We start from the raw sequence: 6,000 nt of genomic DNA, 5'->3' as shown, positions 1-6,000 counted from the left end.
TGTCAGATTCCTGCCTTGGTTTTTAAAAGCAATAGCTCATCTAAATTAGATGAAAGTGAGGTCACTTGATTGGTCTGGGACCAGTTTATAAAGGGTTTTCTCTATTAGTTTCTGAAAGTTGTGAGTGCTTAAACATACAGAATGCCATGCCATAGTACCTACACATTACTCATCCCCACCCTCCATCCTTTCGAAGCTGTATTGGCCCCTATGGATCTTCCTGCTGACTTTGTAGCTTTTAACATGATACGTGGCTTCTCTTTTCATGAAGCCTCTGCCAACGTGCTTCTAAGGGAGCCTTTGAGCCTTTGGAAGACAGATATTTTTTTCATTTTATATGCTTTGTGATACTAAATAGGCCTTCACAGAATGTTCTTAAGGAAAAGCAAAAAGTCAGAGGCAGAACTCTCTTCAGTAATTTGCAATGCCCTGTTTTCATTAAAAAGCCTTCAGATGCTGAAGGAGCAGGTCAGCCATACCTGCTATGTACAGCTTCTCTCTGTCAACTCATGGCTCAGAGACTGGAGTTGGGGAAATGATTTAATAAGCAGGGTAGAAGAAAAATCAGCCATGACAAAGGTGATGCTCTCAGCCTCTGAATAGATATAGAAGAATCAGTGATAAAAATTAGTATGTCGAGCAAGCCCAAGGAAGTTGCTGAGGCAAGGTGTCAAATAAGTTCAATACCTGAGAATTGATCAGATGGAAAGAGTTCAACCAGACAGAAAAAGTACATCAAACCTGAGCAGCAAGTCAAGCAGCGCTTCTGAATTCTCAAAGGAAGTTCCTAAAATCCCATAGCATTTGGAGCACCAGAATGCTCTACTTAAGGAAAAGGGGCCTAGTGGCAACTGTGTAGGAAAAGTATATAAATGCCACAAAGCCTAACAATAGGTATTCTAACTCTACATCTAGATCTGAATTCTTAGTCCTTCAAGAAACAAGCTATTTCACAGGCTCATTACCTGTGAAAAAGTTCAAGGTATTAACCCAAAATGAAGACTAAGACACAATTTGTGTCTATAAGCCTAATTTTGCAATACAGTAATTTCTAACAAGTGCTTATATTGCCATCTACTTATCATAAATTTCATAATGGATTCTGTAGACCAGCTACTCCTTTCTCTAGCACAGACTCTACTCTGTGCTTTCTGTGTAAGGCTACATAAGGTACCCAAGCAGTCTGTAAAATGACAGTCTCTCTCTGTAAGTATCTCGTGCCTGAATGCATTGCTCGTGTCTGTCTCTGGGATAAGCCTCAGAAGCAGGGCTTCCTGACAAAAGGGTAAGTAAGATCCATCAACAGAACTGTCTACAGAAAACTCCCACTACTCTGTAATATTTCACTGAAGAGAAATGTTGCAGTAGTCCTTGGTACAGGTACACTAACTTCGTAGAATGGTTTGGGTTGGAAGGGACCTTAAAGATCATTTAGTTCCAACCCCCTGCCAGGGAGCCTAAATTGATGAAATTAAGCAACTGAGATGCCTCATGGAATGAAGTTTCCTTCCCATTCCCTTATATTTTGTATACATAGGACTTTTTTTCTCCTAACAGAATAATATTAACATAAAATTGAAAATAAGTATAAACCACAAGTTACTACTTTTGCATTACAGAAAGGAAACATTTCCTCACTGGAAGAGTAGCACAGCATTTCAAGACCCAAGCAAAACAAATTAATGGCTGATCTGACTTAGTGCTGGTGGCAATAGTGCTGGGAGTGGGAGGTTGGAGTAAGTGATATCCCATGGTCTCTGCCATCTAACATTTAGGTGATTCTGTGACTTTTACCATAAAAAGGTGCAACTTACTTCATTCAGATCTGCAGCAAACATTCATACAGTTTGATTTTTGCTTCTCTCAGATATACGTACATTTTCAGCAGTCTCTCAATTATAAAAGTCGATTTTACAGCCAGTAAATGGTTTATTCATTGATTCTCATCTATTAAGTCCAAGCAGCTCCACAAACAATATACTGGTGATACACTGAGGGCTAAAAGAAATTACTCACATTTACAGGGAGAAAAAGCACAAAGCTACAAATGGACAGTCTCTCTGTAGTACTGGAGTAATAATTTCAAACGTCAAAAACCTTTGACATGCCTCGTAGATGACATTTTTAGGAGAGCTGTGCTTCTGTTTAAAAGCACAAAGCACTTTTTACCTATTTTGAATTGCAATTTCAGCAAACTCTTTAGACTGAAATATTTAATCTGTTTCTGTGAGGTCTGCATTACTCAGGCTGCCAAAGAGCTCTGTCTTAGCAGAAGCTGATTTCTGTTGGAATTCTGCACCTACACCTGAAACTTAAATAGAAAGGAGGAAGATTTAAAAGTATAATTAACTGAAAGTCCATCTCAGGACCTTGACTTGTAAGGGGTAAAAGAATGCTTGGGACCCAAAACACAGGCTTTAGCTCTACTCATTGTAAAACCAAGCCCTAAATGCTTTCAGCCCTTGGGATTAAATGTCCTGGTGGCTCTCCAACAGCAATGCAAAGGACAAGAAACAGATGATTCCTCCTGGCTGAGTTCTCATCTCTGCAGAGGGATTCTGCACAGCAGAGAGCTAGGTTATAGGCTGCATCATTGCGTACCAAACTGTGTCTCACTGCAGCTCCAGTTCCAGCCAAAAGCTACCAGGAACTAGGTTCCTACTGAAGTCACACTTGTTTTTAACATTCCACCTCACTGTAAGAGGGTCTTTGGGATAAACAGCCCATGCACCCTGCACAATCTAAATCCTGTGCTTTTCAACAGGGATTCCCGGGGACCATAGCTTAAAACAGCTTCAAGGCTTAATAAGGGTTCAGCTTAAAGGAGATGCAAGTACTAGAAAGAATTGAACATATTTACACACAGAATAATTCATGCTGAAAATAAAAAATAATCACTATTTATTACAGGGTTTTGTAGCATGGATTTTGTATGTTTACTGAAAGCCTCTTCATGCATGATGTGCTCCTTTAATAAAGAGCTGTGAATGTGTATCTTCTGCCTCTGATCTTTAAAAGATGTGAAGATTCTGATTATTTAAGGGTTTGGTAATCAGAAAAACAGGCCAACAGTTTGTCAGCTTATCTCTAACTTCTCCAATAAAGTCCTTAGTGCTACTTCTCCTTCCTATGTGGTTTTACTCCTTAATTTTCTTCTCCTCCCTTGCAGACCAGGGATCTCACAATGAAAAGACGCTGAGATTTTCTGTAGTAAATTCAGAATTTCTTTCTATTTGCCTGTTTAAGAAAAACATTTATAGTCACTTAAAAAGCTATCTCTGAAAGAGAATATCTAAGATAAAACTTAATTAAGTCAGTATTTAATGCTTAATAATTAAAACTACCATGCCTCCAGAGGGCTGGTGTGGAGGAATCCATGGTTAGCACCATTTTTGTAATTTCTGGCAGTTAAGCATATTGAAGTGTTGTTTTTTTCAAGCAGCAGCAGACACATTAGTCCACTCTGGTCTGCTTGTTGGCCTTAGGGAACTAGCAAACAGAATAGAAATGCCATTTCTCACAGAGAGCCTATTGAAGTTAGCAGTCTGTTAGGAACTAGATACTGCTTCTAGATTTCCTGCCTGCTGCTCTGACAGTTTTTCCTCCACGTTTCTCCAGACTTGTCCTACAATGCTCGGAAGTCTTTAGCCTCCTGCTTAAGCTGACTTCACCAAGCTTTAATTTTCTTATGTGGGAAAGCCAAGGGCATCCATCCACTGGTGTATGAGGACTGAAGTTGCTGATGCCAAAATCAGCAGTCTTCCAGTGTTTGCGGTGAATCCTGAAACAGACTCTGTGAATGACTGTTAATAGGAAAAAACGCAGGATGACTTTCCAGTGATGCAATTCAGGGTGAAACTATCTGTATGGAGAGACTATTCCTATGGTACTGATAAATGACTAGGGAACAGATGGTAAGAGGCTGCCACTTTTCACCTTCAGGTCCCCACTATGTGCCTACCACACCATGGTGGGGGTGACTGATGGTCCTCACCATCCTGGTTGTGGCATGGCTTCTGTGAAATAGAGTGAGTGACTGTGATTAACAATCTCAGCAGTCCTCTGGACATGGGAGCACTTTGGTAGAACATTAACAGTTCACAAGAAAAGGATATGCAAGCAAGAATGCAAGCAAATAGTAATTACTCTTATTTCAGATAATAAGCAAGAGGTGGAGTTGTATGTGTCCTGTCTTCCTAAATACTGTTAGCTTTTTGGTTCAAAGCTTGCATAAAGACTGCCAAAATGAAGAGGAGTTTCCAAACAAGGATGGGATAGTAGTTTTGCAACGTGAGCATACTGGGGCAGTTTCCATAAAGATCGATGCAAGATTAGAAATGCACAGAGAGCCTGCTAATCTCTCTAAAACGGACAGGAAATGTGAGGCTTGTTTAGACCAGCAGCCACAAAGACGTTCCCAGCTGGACTCCGGTACCTGTTTCCAGGGAGGTCTTTCACAGCTCCATAATTTCAAAGTAGAGGAAGCCACTTGAAAAGGTAATTTGATTTGATTGAACATAAGGCAACACAGACTAATGGGCTTGTGATTGGAGGGGTATTTGTCTGAGAAGCCAAGGCTTCTCCAGATGGGAGGAAGAGGGTCAGGGATGGCAGGCAAAGAAACGGTGTCCTGAATGGCTGCATGATTTACTGATACTGATACTAAGGCAATGGAAGAAGTCTGTTGTTCAGACCTGGGGGAGACTTCCCGTCACCTTAGGGGAAAGTTATGGAGCTTCCCTATATTTTATGTCACAGAAAATGCCAGGTAAAACAGGTAATCACCTGCTCCAGGCACCTGGTGATACCTACTGGACAAGGAAAAGGTTTCGTCATCAAAATATACTAAATGAAAGGAAAAACATCAAAATTGCTTATTCTGATTCGTTCTTGTAGATCTTCTTTTTTGTCTTTAACAAACCCTCTCTCTGATGCTGTACTGCACACCAACCTGTAAAGAACAGCCCTGTTTTTATGTTTCACTCCCAGGAGCCCCTTCTTGCACTTCCGCAGCTTGGTAGCTCCTGCTCCTTTAGAGTATATTCAGTAACAGAAAGCAGAAGTGAGTGGGAGCAACACTTACAGAGGAAAAGACTCATGCTCCCTTTTCATTTTATCTGCCATAGATATTTATGTTGATGGCAAGTGAGTGGCAAATAGGTGGTAAATATTCTGCTGATGTCAGTCTCCAGCCACGGGTGCAACCAATGGACAAATGGAACATGGAAGACACTGGAGAGTGAAAACCTTCACATCCTGGGATGGCTACACCGATATGCTTTTGAGGAGCCCTGCCTTCTGGGATTGAGCCTTATTCTCCTTTCCCTTTTATTTCCACAAGATGATAAATTGGTCACTATTCTTTGTCATAGACTTTCAAAAGCAACAGCTTCCTGGCTGAGCATTATAGACCATATTTCTGTGCTAGTTTGATAGTGGATATTAATAACATGAGCAACCACCTCTCAACCAAAAAAGGAAGGTGAAAGTACATGGTTTGGGTTGTTGAGTCCCATCCTCCCAGCCCACATCATGGGTGTGTGCAAGGGATTTCTGATGCATGCTTATGTGAACAACCAGTATGCAGTCAAGCCGTTTCCAGTAAATGGCTTTTAAGACTTCAGCGCCCCTGCCACACAAATACCCATTGTTCACATGCAGGATCCGCCTCCCTACCCTTTCATTATAAAAGCACAGATCACAACAGTGGCATGCTTATCTTAGCAGGGTGTTAAGTCTCACCAACTGAGTAACAGCCTCTGGTTTAGGATTAGAAAAAGGTTTACCCCCAGATATTCTGAAACATCCAAAATGCAGGGCAAAGCTCATGTACAATGTCAGCGCTCAGGCAACAGTTTTAAGAAGGTAAAATGGGAATAGACTGAGTCTGAACCAGATGAAAGCACTTTTTTATGAGAATGAGTGCAAGACAACTCTGATGGAGAAACAGGATGATGTTTATCAGCAGCTGTCAGCCTGGAGAGGCTGATCTGAACTGTC

This window comes from Pezoporus wallicus, unplaced genomic scaffold (assembly GCF_028554395.1).
Source record: "Pezoporus wallicus isolate ANWC-B61680 ecotype Strahan unplaced genomic scaffold, APGP_CSIRO_Pwel_v1 scaffold_6362, whole genome shotgun sequence".
Taxonomy (NCBI): Eukaryota; Metazoa; Chordata; class Aves; order Psittaciformes; family Psittacidae; genus Pezoporus; species Pezoporus wallicus.
Note: the sequence above shows the minus strand (reverse complement) of the source record.